Source organism: Acomys russatus, chromosome 6 (assembly GCF_903995435.1).
Source record: "Acomys russatus chromosome 6, mAcoRus1.1, whole genome shotgun sequence".
In the NCBI taxonomy this organism is placed as follows: Eukaryota; Metazoa; Chordata; class Mammalia; order Rodentia; family Muridae; genus Acomys; species Acomys russatus.
Window position 1 is genome coordinate 5,307,387 of NC_067142.1, and position 14,433 is coordinate 5,321,819.

Consider the following 14,433-nt stretch of genomic DNA (forward strand, 5'->3'; position numbering starts at 1 on the left):
TCCCAGCACTTGGGAGGCAGACGCAGGTGAGTTCAAGGCCAGCCTGGTCTACAAAGTGAGCCCAGGACAGAAGAAGAAGAAGAAGAAGAAGAAGAAGAAGAAGAAGAAGAAGAAGAAGAAGAAGAAGAAGAAGAAGAAGAAGAAGAAGAAGAAGAAGAAGAAGAAGAAGAAGAAGAAGAAGAAGAAGAAGAAGAAGAAGAAGAAGAAGAAGAAGAAGAAGAAGAAGAAGAAGAAGAAGAAGAAGAAGAATTGTTAGTAGGATTCAAAGCTCCTTTTATAGATCCTCTGTACACAATTTATATAAAAACAGATAAGACAAAAAATTCTATATGGAGATTACTCAGGCAATCAGGTGAGGTTGGGCTTAGATGACGGATCGGAAAATACCTAGGCCCACTTAATGCCTGTGTATGCAATCTTCAGACTGCTCCTCAACACCCAGGATGGTAGACCTTAATCCACTGGGAAAGGTAAGAAGGTCATGACACCCATGAAAACTATAGAAAGGAGGAGTTAGTGAGCAAGAGAAAGGTCTTTGGAAAGCCCTTATGTGCTGGGCCTATGCTCAACCGCACTAACAGTCTTGAGAGTTCATGATTCACACTTCCCACTGTGGAGAGATGTGGGGAAAGTGGCAGATATCTCTAGAGAGTAGTTCTCACCCAAATAAAAAGAAGCAGCTCGCCTTCAGTCCTCCAGTGTCTCCCTTCTGGGAAGCAGCTCCCTTACAACTGTAGAGACAAGACCATCCCTGGGCTCTAGAGTTCTAAACATGCTGCTAAGGGATTTCACCTTCATCCTTAGATCAGTGTGCATCTCCAAGGCACACAATAACTCCAGACATCTATGATGATGGATGAATGGATGGTTGAGATATGAGAGTAGGAGAGAAGAAAGAAAGGAAGAAACATGAGAATTGAAGGAAGAAAAGTGTGTTGGGTGAGACTGGCTTGGTGGGTAGGTGGGATAGGTACCTGGCTACCTCGTGGGGCATGATGGAACAACTGATCAGTGATGAAGCGATGGGCTGTTGCATGAAACAAGTGGATAAAGCTGAAATTGATATTTGACGGTGATAAGAATGGTAAGCCTCTTTAGGGATGGAGAGGTTCCTGACATAGCTCTCCTTCCTAAGACAGCGATGCTCGCCTGCCATAGCTTCTATGTGGTCTCATTAACAGCCACCGAGACAGAAACAGGCTTTCACAGAGGTCCATCCTCAGAGCGAGAAGGAGCTGAAGTGAGGAGAAGCGAGGATTAGGGCTTTTTTCCTCCAAATAATGAATGGCCAAACTGTTAGGGACCTAACAAAGAACCAAAGAACCGCACACTGGAAGTAAAATTGTAGACCATAAAAATGAACAAAAGAAAAAGACGAATGGGCTCATTATCTGTAGGATGGGACAGGTCACCCACTATGGCTACAACACAGGCTAAATTACAGCGTGCGAGGCCATCTAGCCCACATTTTTCCTGTCATTCCTGAAAGCGTTTATGCCAGCTCATTTTAGGAATGGCAAAGGTGTGTTTCTAATTCTGTCCCTCTTTCGCTTTTTTTTTCCCCACAGTGCTTGAATCTTAGCAAATATCAGTGGAAGAAAAGCATGCCCACCTTTTCTGTATTTTATCAGCAACAAGATTAAGGACCTGTGTTTCCTGCTCCTTCAGCTCCCTCCCCTGCTGTGTCTAGAGACACCTGTGACTTCATGGTGTGCAGTGTGTGGCTACTTTCTGGACAGCCTGCCAGGCCATCGGCACTGCCAGATGGCACACCTTGGTGTTTATAGATACCACTTTAATGATAACACTGAGAATCCCCACCTCCTCTGCCCCTCCCGATATTTGTCACAGAGCTGGGGCTAGCAGTTCGGTTAGAAAATGCTCAAAAGCAACAGAAAATCACCCTTTATCTATGTAAGACAGCCATCCCTTTGCACTGGGTGTTTTCTTTATCTGTGAAAGGGTCCTCTCCTGAGGAAGGAACTGAAGGGAGCCTGCAGACACTGACAGCACCTGCCCTCATAGCACTGACCAGATTCGTTGCCAACAGCTGTGCCTTGCTTGTGCTCTGAGACTCTTTTGTTACTCTGCAGCTCCTTTGCCACCTGTACCACTGGTCAGAGTGCCAGGAAATGAAAGTCCTGGCAGCAGCCTCCACCCATGATTGACAGGAGATGGTCTACATACCACAGCTTCCAGTTCCTTGGGGACAGGGACTGTGCACTCCTCAGCTTCTGCACCTTGGCTTATTTCTCTTCCTGGCATTATTTCCCCCAGAGCCTTAGCATCTTCTGGGTTCATCTCTGAAATCACTTTGCTTGGAGACTCTGATGCAGAGGGAAGGATCCCAAAGATAGTGTCTGCCTCCAACAGTGGGACATGGTTGGGAAGGTGGGGAGTCCTCTGGGGAAAAGGATGAATTCTCCTGTAGCTTGCACTTTCGTCACAGTTGTAGGGGGAGGGAGGTCTCTGGAGGGTGAATGGCAAAGCCCCTGGCCATTCAGGTGCAGGGTGGCAATTAGTGAAGTGCCTAGATGTGGTCCAACAACAGCCTACTACCAGGCTTTCCTCCTATGAGACAGGATTGGAGGTTTAAAAATAATGCAGACAGCAGAGGTTACCTCAGTCATACCTTTTAACTTCTGCCTAGTTTTGTTTTCTTCAAAGTATTTAAGGAGATGGTTTTGTTTTTGTTTGGGGGGGCTGCTAAGACTAAACTCTTAATTTTTCTTTGATTAAAGGTTTCATTTTACTTTTTTCCTCCTTTGTCTCTCTGTAGCTTTGGGTATCCTAGAAATCCCTATGGAGACCAAGCTGGCCTTGAATGTAGTTTGCTTGTTTGTTTGTTTGTTTGTATGTTTGTTTTCAGACAGGATTTCTCTGTGTAGACTTAGCTATCCTGGACTCTCTTTGTAGAGTGGGATGACCTCGAACTCACAGCGATCTGCCTGCCTCTGCCTCTCTATTTAATTTTTAAAAAAGTGTGTTGAGGGTAGGATGTGGGAGCAGTATGCACACACATGAGGATGTCAGAGGACCACTCCAAGGAGTCACTCTCTCCATCGTATGGGTCCCAGGAACTTAACTCTGATTGTCAGGTTTGGGGGCATGTACCTTTACTGGCTGAGCCATCTAACTAGCCCCTTGCCAGGTTCTGAAGCCTACCCTGGAGTTCTTTTGTTGGTTTGTTCCTTATCTTCTGATTACTTTTACTAGACTGAGAACACTGCTGCTACATAGCTGTTTTTTCTCTGCATGAATCCCCTCTCCCCTCTCTCTAATCTAGATATCTGCTGTAGGAGATGCAGGCTAGTTTATATGTCTAGGTATGACAATTGCTTTTCTTTTAGGAGTTTCTGCTGCTTGGAGTTGAGGACCCACAGATTCTATTAGTCCTAAAAAGTATCCTATTTACCAACTTTCTGGGGCTTGACACTATTTCTTCTACTGACTTGAATTCTAATAGTAGTATATGGTCCTGTTATGTCTTCCATGTATAACAGGCTCCTGCTTGGTTCTATCTTCCAACCTACAAACTCTTTGTTCAGCTGTGTCTAAACAACCGCTTCACCCATGCCCCCCAGAGCAGTTCAAATATCCCTATTTTTCATTTCCAGACACTCTATTTTGTATTTCTTCAAGTACAAGTCATATTTTCCCCCACTGATGACATTGTTTATGGTTTTCACTTTTAACATGTATGACTTCTCTTTGGAGCAAAACTCTCTGAAAATCACAAGTGGATGTGAATGCTGATTTGGACTCACAATGGGATGTGCCCTTTAATGTTTACTAATGCTATTTTAAGCTGTGTTCCGTAGGAATGCCCTTGTTTTGTTCTGTCTTGTCTTCTATAGGAATCCAAGATATCATGGGTCACAGAACTGCATAGTCATCTTAGTTCTATTGTTGCCTGATGCCTGGAGGTAGTCAAGGCAACTGACTCTTCCCCTCTGCCGGATGCTGCCTCACAGCCATCTCTGTTCTGAAGTTTCTGAGTGTTATTTCACCGGCTCATCTTTGAAGCTTACTGCTCCACAGGTGGAGCTCAGAGTTTATAAACATTGTGTGGAGTGGTGAACCTGGAGAAACCGGTCAGTAACATCATTTTTTGATCGTCATCTTTCATCTGTCTCCCATAGGGTTTGGGTAAGTGTGTGGACTATGTTACCCAAAAGATGCTTTAATCCAATGCACACGATGAACACATCAAACACTTATCTGATAAGATACTAAAAGGCTGTGCCAGCTGGGAGCTGCCAGCCAAGGTAGATGACAATGCTTTTCCACTGCACCTGGGAACTAGGTGGTTATGACATTACCGTCACTCTCCACTCTGCGAGCCAGGAATGATCCAGTGGAAATGATCTATCACAGAGCAACAATTTCAAATGTTCTGAAGCCACAAGGCTCTGCCTATGGCCAATCTCCTTGAGAACACTGAGGATTTACAGTCCCCCAAACTAACGGCAAACAAGAACAAGTGTTGTCAAGTCCAAATGCCTCTCGTCTGCTTTCTACTTGCTTTCCTCATTTCACCCACACATTCTTTAAAGGAAGGGATCACACTATACATGCATTTACACACTCCTGTGGCCGAGCTAGAAGTGCAAAATAGTAGGTTTGAATTAAAATTTGACTCATTAAATTTAGAGTTAAAAACAAAGTTACATCCAGGCGTGATGGTGCACACCTCAAATCCCAGCATATGGGGGTGGGGCAAGAAGGTCAAGGCTTAGCCCAGCGAGGGCTACATGGAGGGACCTGGCTCAGAACACAAAGGAGAGTCGTCCCTGCTCATCTGCATTATCAGTGTAGATACAAGCTAGCTTCAATTACTGGACGTTTGTTTTTCTTTTGGCAAAGCCACTTTGGGTTTTTCTTTGCACAGAATCAACTGCTTTGCTGTGGGGTGTCACCCGTCCAAATACCTATCGTCCTCTGCCCCCTAGTGGCTGTCTGGCAAATTGTACAATCCTATTCCCAGGTTAAAAGACAGCTTTCCTCATTACTGTTGTGTAGGCTCACTTTTCTTAACTAATATATTTTATTAACAACTTAGTCACCGAGCATATGTCACTTATAACCCAACTAACCAAAACAATAGGAAATGAGGATTAACAGACACAATAACAAAACCGTAAGGATATCAGTTCCGAGGAACGATTCTTCTGGCACAATCCGCAGGATTTCTTCTGCTGGAACCCAGAGTAACCAGAACCCAGAACCTCAGCAGGAACTGGAGCCCCAAAGCCTTCCCTTGAGTGGTTCTCTCTAGGAACATCTCGAAGTGCAGTGATGAACAGCCAAAACCATCCCAAGTCTCCAAAAAGCCCTGCCTCCAGTTCTGGGCTCATTTATATATCTCCTCCCAGAGTCTGTTCACAGGCTCTTTTCAGCTGGCAACAATTAAGCTCCTGCACGAGGTGGTTGCTCTTCTGGTGGATTAACCTCACCTGTTCTCTCACAAGACCATTCCAATCCTGCACTTGGGATCCTAAAAGACAGGTTTATCTCTTCTTCACTGTTGCCCACAACAAAAGACTTTCCTGAATCTGCACAACCTGTGACAAAAATGAAATTAATTGAGTACTTTTCGCCCCCTGGAAAGCAGCCAGAAAACCTTCTTAAAGAATTAAGCTGAACCAGATCCCATAGGATTGCAAAAGGGAGACCGTCTGAACTGCAATCCCCAGGGCCATTTTCTTTGGGGGCAAATACCTTCTGAGAGAATTGATCAACACACTGGGAGCCCTTGCTCCAGGGCCTACTGGTGAGATCCGAGCCTGCCTTCACCTGGCTGGCATGCCATGGGCAGCTCTTTTCTCTAGTGCTTTGCTAGGAACTAGACTCTGGGTCTAGAAGTACATAGGAGGAATGGGTCCACAGTCATTCCTGAAGGAGAGGGTGACCCATGCCCTCACCCCAAAAGGCCCAGAAGGCTGGCCAGTTGGACCTGTACACCTGCTCCCCACGTACACTTGACTTATGGTAAGAAACCTGAGGGTGCAGAATGTCCCTCTCTCCCTTTACCTGTCCTGCCCTCTGTCCCTCAACCTCCCATCCTCCACCCCCACCCCACCCCAGCCCCAAGGTTGTCTGCATATTTGCTTCTCACCAACGGTCACTAAGGGAAGTCCCACTTACATGAGGTAGGGTCGAATGCAAATTTGTAAGAACAGAAAGTATATAGCCAGAATTGCCAGAACTCACGGCCATGGAACAGGTTAGCTGGCGAAGTATGCTTTTCAGAAACTAGAGAGATGCTAGGTATCCTGTTCTGTTTGGGAGTTTTAGTTGGTTTGCTTGTTTTACTGGCTTTCTTACTTCTGTTTTTCGGTAACCTGGCACAATCTAGAGTTATCTGGGAACCTCAGTTGAGAAAACATTTTCATCCGATTGTCTGTAGTATATTTTCTTAAGTAAGGATGGATGTTGGAGGACGCAGCCCACAGTGGGAGGTGCCACCTCCAGCAGGTAGTCCTAAATCGGTTGTGGCACACGCCTTTAATCCCCAGCACTCAGGAAGCAGAGACAGGTGGATTGCTGTGAGTTCGAGGCCAGCCTGGTCTGCAAAGTGAGTCTAGGACAGCCAAGGGTAAATAGAGAAACCCTGTGTGGAAAAAGAAAGAAAGTAAGAAAGAAAGAAAGAGAAAAAGAAGTCAAAAAGGCAAGCAGAGTGAGAGAAAATATGTATAATATATTCAGCCACTTGTACAGGAAATGCCCTATGGCCAGTCAACCGACTGGAAAGTGGATAAAAAACTTGAACAGAAACTTCATATGAGCATACACCCAAGCGACCAGTAAATACAGCCAAAGGTGTTCAATATCAAAATAAAACGACAATAAGAAATGATAACAAGGGAAATTCCCTTAACTCTATAGGGTTAGCTCATACATTTATACTTACAAAATAGCTGTAACTGAAACCCCACTCACCCGTGCTAAGATTTCCCATAAGGTCAGCAGCACAATGGCAGCTCACTACTCACCAGCACCATATTGGAAGCCACAGAGTGTGAACAAGATAAGACATGAGCATAAAACGGTACCCAGATTGGAAGCCAAGAAGTCAAACTCTCCTTCTGCGCAGATGGCATGCATGTCTGTGGGGAAGACAGCGAGACATTACAGTGAAACCCAAACCACTCCTCAGTAACTCTCAGAAGCAGGAAAGATGCAGGACACAGGCTAGTGCACACTCAGCTGCTTTCTTTGCAGCCGCAGCAGATAACTGGAATTTGACATTAAGACTACAACACTAGTTGTATTAACACCAAAATCCGAACACTTATGTGTAAATCTTTTTCTAAAATCTCATCTATAAGAGGATACAACAGACCAGAAATAAAAAATATCAGATAACATTTACATAAATGGAGAGACAGTCCATGTTTATGGATAGACTCTTCACTCTTCCCACATTTAGCTATAGAGTCAAAGTAACACCAACCAGCGCTATCCTCTAGCTCAGCAAGATGCCCAAGGGAAAAAGGCCAAAGGGAAGAAGGTGGCCCCAGCCACTGCCATCATGAAGATATAAGAGACCAAAAAAGTGGTCCATCCTTTGAGAAAAGGTCCAAGAGCTTTGGCATTGGGCAGGATATCCAGCCCCAAAAGCGATCTCACTCGCTTTGTCAAATGCCCTCGCTATAAGTGGCTCAAAGTACCTCCTGCCATTAACCAGTTCACCCAGGCCCTGGACCAGAAAATGGCTAACCAGCTTCTTAAGCTTTCCCACAAGTACAGGCCAGAGACGAAGTAGGAGAAGAAGCAAAGGCTTCTGGCCGGTGCTGGGAAGAAAGCTGCTGGGAAACGGGACGTCCCAACTAAGAGACCACCTGTCCTTCCAGCAGGAGTCAATACAGTCACCATCTTGGTGGAGAACAAGGCTCAGCTAATGGTAATTGCCCATGACATAGACTCCATTGAGCTGATGGTTTTCCTGCCTGACCTGTGTTAAAAAAAAAAAAAAATGGAGGAGCCTACTACATCATCAAGGCAAAGGCCAGGCTGGAGCGGCTTATCCACAGGAACACTTGCACCACTGTTGCCTTCACATAGGTTAACTCAGAAGACAAGGGTGCTCTGGCTAAGCTGGTGGAAGCTCTAAGGACCAATTATAAGGACAGATATGATGAGATCCGCTGGCCTTGGGAAGCCATCATTCTGGGTCCTAAATCTGTGGCTCACATTGCCAAGCTGGAAAAGGCAAAGGCTAGAGAACTTGCCACTAAACTGGGTTAAATGCACACTGCTAAGTTTTCCACACACAAATATAATTAAACATTAAAAAATGTAACACCAACCAAATTCCAAGCCATTTTGTGGATTTTGACCAACTAATTCTGCAATTTATATATAAAGAAAATATCGGCCACCACCATGGCCAGCATGGAGGACAGCGAGGAACCCTGCGTCCTGTCCTCGCACTCCTGGGAGCGCAGGCTCCAAGTGGGAAGGTGACAATATGTTCTCCCTTATGAAGTGGAATGAGGTAGCCATGTGGAGCAGGAACATTGAATGCAATGCCTGTGCCATGCGCAGGGTCCAGGTGATGGATGCCTGTCTTACATGTCAAGCTGAAAACAAACAAGAGGACTGTGCTGTGGTCTGGGGAGAACGTAACCATTCCATCCCCGACTGCTGCACGTCCCTGTGGGTGAATCAGAGCAGTCACTGGCCTCTCTGCCAGCAGGACTGGGTGGTCCAGAGAGTCGGCCAGTGAGCGGTAGCAGAAGGGTCTCCTGCTGTGCTTGGCAATCCTGGACAATCTTGCCATCAAGTTACGAGAGAAAAACTATACTCTCCTGGGAATTCATTCATTCTTCACATAAAAAGGATGATGTGTGGTCCTTGGAGACTCATCCAAGGTGTGGTTTAACTAGCGTTTTGTCTGTTTAGTTTTGAGAAAGTCTCCACAATTAAGATAATTTATTTTAAAAATGGCCTTTCCTATCTTGGTTGTGTGTGTGATGCATACTGCTTAAAAAAGCAATAAGAGAGAATGCTAAAAATGGAAGGATCTTTATTGTTTATCTGTCGGCACACAAGGGCTGTGAAAGCATTGCATTCACAGAACAGCATTTTTGTTTTCTGCTTGGTTGGATAAAAAATAAATTAAAGAACGTTACAGTAACAAACAAAATGCATTTAATCCCCCCCCCAAAAATCTAACACCATGATGAAGAAGAAAAATATCAGAAGACAAAGCTATAGTAGTCATCATTATGAAATCTAAGATACAAATCATTGAATGGAAAGAATAGAGAACTCAGACCTGTATTGGTAAGGCTGATTAATCCTTGGCAAAAAGGAAAAGCAATTTAGTAGAGAAATTTTCAATAATAGATAGCCTTTTCAATAAATGGCTCTAGAAAATGAACATTCGCACATGCCAATGGATATACACACTAAATCTACACACTGCACAAAAAACGAATTACAAATGTCTACGCATAGTTAGTGCTGATCATTGACATGAAGGAATAACAAAGTGGCAAAGCTTCTGGACCCGCCTGTGAGGGGTTACTAACTGAGGTGGGAAGACCCACCCTAGCAGTGGTGGAACCACGCCTTGGACTGGGTCGCAGACTGCATACGAAGACAAGGACAAAATGTTTGTGAAAGTACCTATTTGACAAGGGACCGTACATTAAGGATGAGAAAGGTGTAGAGAGGGCCAACCAGATCTCCTAAAACAGACCAGCAAAGAATCATGAAAACTAAAAACAAGCAGCATGAAGGCTCATATCTACAATCTCAGCACTCAAGGCTGAGGCAGAAGATCCTGAGTTCAAGGCCATCATGGGCTATAAGGCCAGACCCTTACACACACACACACACACACACACACACACACACACACACACGGTCAAATGTGAATAGATATCTCACAAAAGAGGGTCAAGATAAAAAAAATTAAACTATGCAAAATATACATAATTCAGCACTTGAAAATTAAAACAGTAAGCCACCACTAGCACACATGAGAATGACTAAAGGCCAACACTGATGACAACACCAGCCTGCAGAAGCAGCAAAGGGACTCTCATTCTCTGCTAACAGGACTGCGAAAGAACACAAGCACCATGGAAGACAATTTTACAGTTTCTTACACATATAAACACATTCATATCAAGGGATTCAGAAATCATGCTCCTTGCCTTTTACTCAAATCAATTAAAGGCTTGTGCTCAAACAAAAACCTTCACATGAATGTTTGTACAGGCTCCATTCATAACTGCAGGAGCGTAGAAACAAACAGCATGTCTTTCAATGGGTAACGAGTGATTAAACTGTGTTCATACATGTGATGGGAAGACCCTTCCATACCAATCTGGGTGTTGCAAGGAATAAACCTGCCTCATTGTCAGTGAATCTTTTAAAAAATAAAAACATTTTTAGGTGTCATATTCTGCACGTCTCTGAGGTTTTTGAAGACCTTATCTATCTATAGAATCATATCTCTCTGCCACATCTAAGATGTACATTCTTGGATAAAAGTAGACTAGTGATTGACATAACCATGATTATATCAGCTAACAATTAACTTGTATAACTTATTTATCCTAAACAGCCTACAATAGCACTTTCAAAGTATTGGAAGTAAACCTTGTATTGTAATTGAGTTATACGGCTACAATACCTCATATTAGAATATATATAGTGTGTGTGAAGAATAAACTTACATTTGATTTCTATACTACTGTATCTAGAATTAAACTTATTTTGCACCTATATACAAAAGTCTATACCAGTGAATTAAAAATAACCTTGTGAGTGACAATTGAGGCATTAAGCTGAGGAATAGATTCACTAATCTACTTTTTGTTCTGTCTTCCCTCTATATTTCTATATCCCCCTACTTTCTTTTCAACCCCTATCTCCAAATCTAAGAACGAAAGATAAGGGAAAAGAGAGGCACCACTGAGTTCAAACTTGTTTTCTTTCTAAATAAGACCAATAATAACTTGTAACCACTCCATTGATAATAACCCTCTTTAGCCCAAGAAAGCAACCAAAAACCTACCCACTTAAAGGAAATGCGACACCATTCTCTTAGGGTTTCTTCTGGCTGATTTGGGATGAATAATTTCTAGTAGGGGCCCAAATAAAATTGGGGAAATGGTTAAACAAGCTAAAAATTGCATTTGTGGTCCAGTTTCTAAATGTTGAGAAATTCCAGGCTTAATTAGAGGCTTGTGTGGGACAGTCTGACGAAAAGAGGTTGAGTGTGGTGGCACATGCTTTTAATCCCAGTGTTCAGGAGGCAGAGATAGGTGGGTCTCTGTCACTTCTAGGACAGCTAGGCTTAGATAGTGAGGTGTTGACAAAAGAAAAGGAAGAAGTATGAGACACAAATGCTGCTCATAATGAGACAAATTATAAAACTGTACTGTGGTGGCCGTTCTTACCAACCAGGTGGCATCAATATTAGAAATGTGTGTTGTGTTCATAAGTGCAACGAGCATTGTATGCTGAGGTTATAGACACAGAGCGCTGCTGTAAGAATGCAGAACGGGACTGCAGAGATACTCGGTGCTTAGAGGAACTTACTGTTCTTGCATAGGACCTGGGAATCAGTTCCCCATGCCAACAGCAGTAGGTTCACAACGTCCTTTAATTCCAGTTCTAAGTGATCCAATGTCCCAATGTCCTTTTCTGATCTCTTGGGAACCAGGCACACATATGGTACATATACATATATAAAGCAATCACAGATACGTCTAAAAACACAACTAATGCAAAACAGCATGGTGTTTTGTGAAGGGAATTTGGTAACTTCTTTAAGACCCACTTTCTCTTACTCTTTGAGTCAGTAACTGCACCTCAAGAAATCTATTCTAAAGAGACACTTAGGAAATGGCACACCAAAGGTGATGTGACATGGGTGACACATGACATAGCAAACAATGTAAATGTCCACCCTTAGAATGATGCCAGGACCATACACCACATGAAGTGCTATGCATGCCACTGTAGAAAGAAAAGAGAAACCCCTTCAACACTGATGTAGACACTTCGTTAGGCTGTGAGAGAAAGGGATGAGTATGTACAACCATGTCATAGTATCCCACATTTGGAAAATATCTTTCAGAAAAAAAAATAGTTTCCTATGGTCGTGGCAATAGTACTCCTCCTTTGAGGCAGAGACTGTAGTGCCACTGTGAGTTTGAGGGAAGCCTGGGCTACATAGTGAACTTGAGGCCAGGCTGAACCACAGAGCTACAGGCTCATTTGTATCCTATATACATAAACTAGAGCATACACTTGTTTATATAAGGTAAACCTGAGAATTATTGACAAGCATCCATTTCCTGGTCCCAGGTCATCACAGAAAAGCACTCTTAAGCATACGCCCTACTATATTTTTCATTTCTACAGAATGGAATTGTAGAAATAGAATTTTGGAGGAGAACGCGTGTTTTCAAACTTTATATTATGAAATTGTCAAGCATAAGGAAATAGGAGGATGAGCCTGATGTGTATAAAGAAGGTGGTAGGCTTTGCTGTCTTGTAAGTGCAGTATTTTTGCACATTCCAGGTGGGGGGACAGAGGTGGGATGGGGGGGTAATGCCCTCTAGGCAAGAAAAATGGCAACATAATTCAAAACTGATCACAGGAGCCAAAACTTTAAAGGTTTCCACCAATCTAAATCAGACCAATCTGAGCATCTAAAAGAACAATGAATTCAATGATTTGAAACATATAAAAAAATATAAAACCCATGTGTAGTGGGTGTACACATGTTTTTGTTTTGATCCGAAGTGTGGGTTGGGGAACAGACTTGTGAGAGAACAGGTGATGTTTACACACACACACACACACACACACACACACACACACACACACACACACAGGCCCCAAACCAGAGGGGAGGCTTTTTGGGTCTTGTTTGGGTATTGTTTGGCTGTTCATCGTTCCACTTTGAGACACTCTTAGAGATACTGTGTGAGAGAACACTTCAGGGCTCCAGGTTCTAGCTGCTAGGTTCCACCAGCAACTTTAGTTGAATTGCTGTTCTGCTGAAATCCTGCCAACTACATCAGGGGGAATCACTCCCAGGAGCTGAGTCCAAAAAGATCTACTTCTCCTGTTCTCATTAACCTCATTTGTCTCCTATCTAGGGTAGGTGGATTGGAAGAGAGGTATAAGAATTAAGAATCTCAAATAAAGTAGGTTTGGAAAAGGTCAAAGCCATGAATTAAAAGTTACACACACACACACACACACACACACACACACACACAAACACAAAGAAATCAATGGTCCCCAGTAGTGGAACCTAGGACACTATCTCTTTTGCTATTCTGAAAACACATACAGAAAGGAAAAATCCAGCATTTGTCGTGCCTTTTCTGAATAAACTGTAATTCAGGGTAACTAAACAGTTTCCAAGGGAAACTTCATTTTTATGAAAGAACGACAGCAAAATATTTCACAGTACCTACCAGAAACTCACATGGTTAACATTAAAGGAAAAACTGGAACTAGGCTGCATCTCAGTAGATGCTCAGGCTGTGCAGGGAGAGGGTGGTAGGGAGTTCGATTTTGGATTCAACAGCCTGGCATCCTCTAAACCTATGGGCCAGTGTAATGGTTTGAGTGGAAATGGCTCTTGTAGGCTCATATGTTTGCATGCTTGGCCTCCAGATATTGGAGCTGTTTGGGAAGGATTAGGAGGTGTGGCCTTGTTAGAGGAGGTTTGTCATTAGGGGTGCACTTTAAGGTTTCAAAAGCCCACAGTCTGGGAATCAGGATATAAAGCTCTTAGCTACAGTTCCTGCACCATGCTTGTCCACATGACGATCATGGACTAATAGCGGACTAACATTCTAAAACGGTAAGCAAGCCCTCAATTAATTTTTTTCTTTTCTTTTTTTTTTTTTTTTTCTTCCTTTTCCTCCTCCTTCTTCTTCTTTAAAATAAGAGTTGCCTGGATCACGATGTCTATTCACAGCAATACAACAGTAACTAAGGCAGAATCCGTAATCTCTCTGTATTTGAACATTTTGGCTACACGTCTACATAACATGTAGGCCCATGAGAATATATGAACATTGGAAAGAGTAGAAAGGATCAACTCCACCTTAAAAGTGAGTTACCTTGAGGGGAGAGTTTGTAAGGTGCCATCCCAGTATAGAAGACTACATGTTTAGTGTGTGCGTGAAGAGGGGTCACCACACATTGAGGTGCTCTTTGCTCAGACAGTGGCACTCCTCTGAAGCTCCCAGGGCTCTGTAGCACAGAACTCTTGCCACAACCATAGCTGTATACGCTGAAGGACAGGATACCGGCACAAATGGGTACTATACAGCACAAGGAGGTTTCTTCAGGGATCTGGGACACTGTTTTGTTCACCTCACAGCCCCACAAAGGAGGAAATCTCAGAAGATTCACCACACAGGAAACCAGATGGCAGAAAA

The 14,433-nt window shown here is 43.4% G+C and overlaps 1 pseudogene; it reads left to right on the forward strand.

The window, feature by feature from the left end:
- The first annotated feature begins 8,388 nt into the window (after window positions 1-8,388).
- Window positions 8,389-8,731, forward strand: LOC127190960 (RING-box protein 2-like; annotated as a pseudogene).
- The last annotated feature ends 5,702 nt before the right edge of the window (window positions 8,732-14,433 follow it).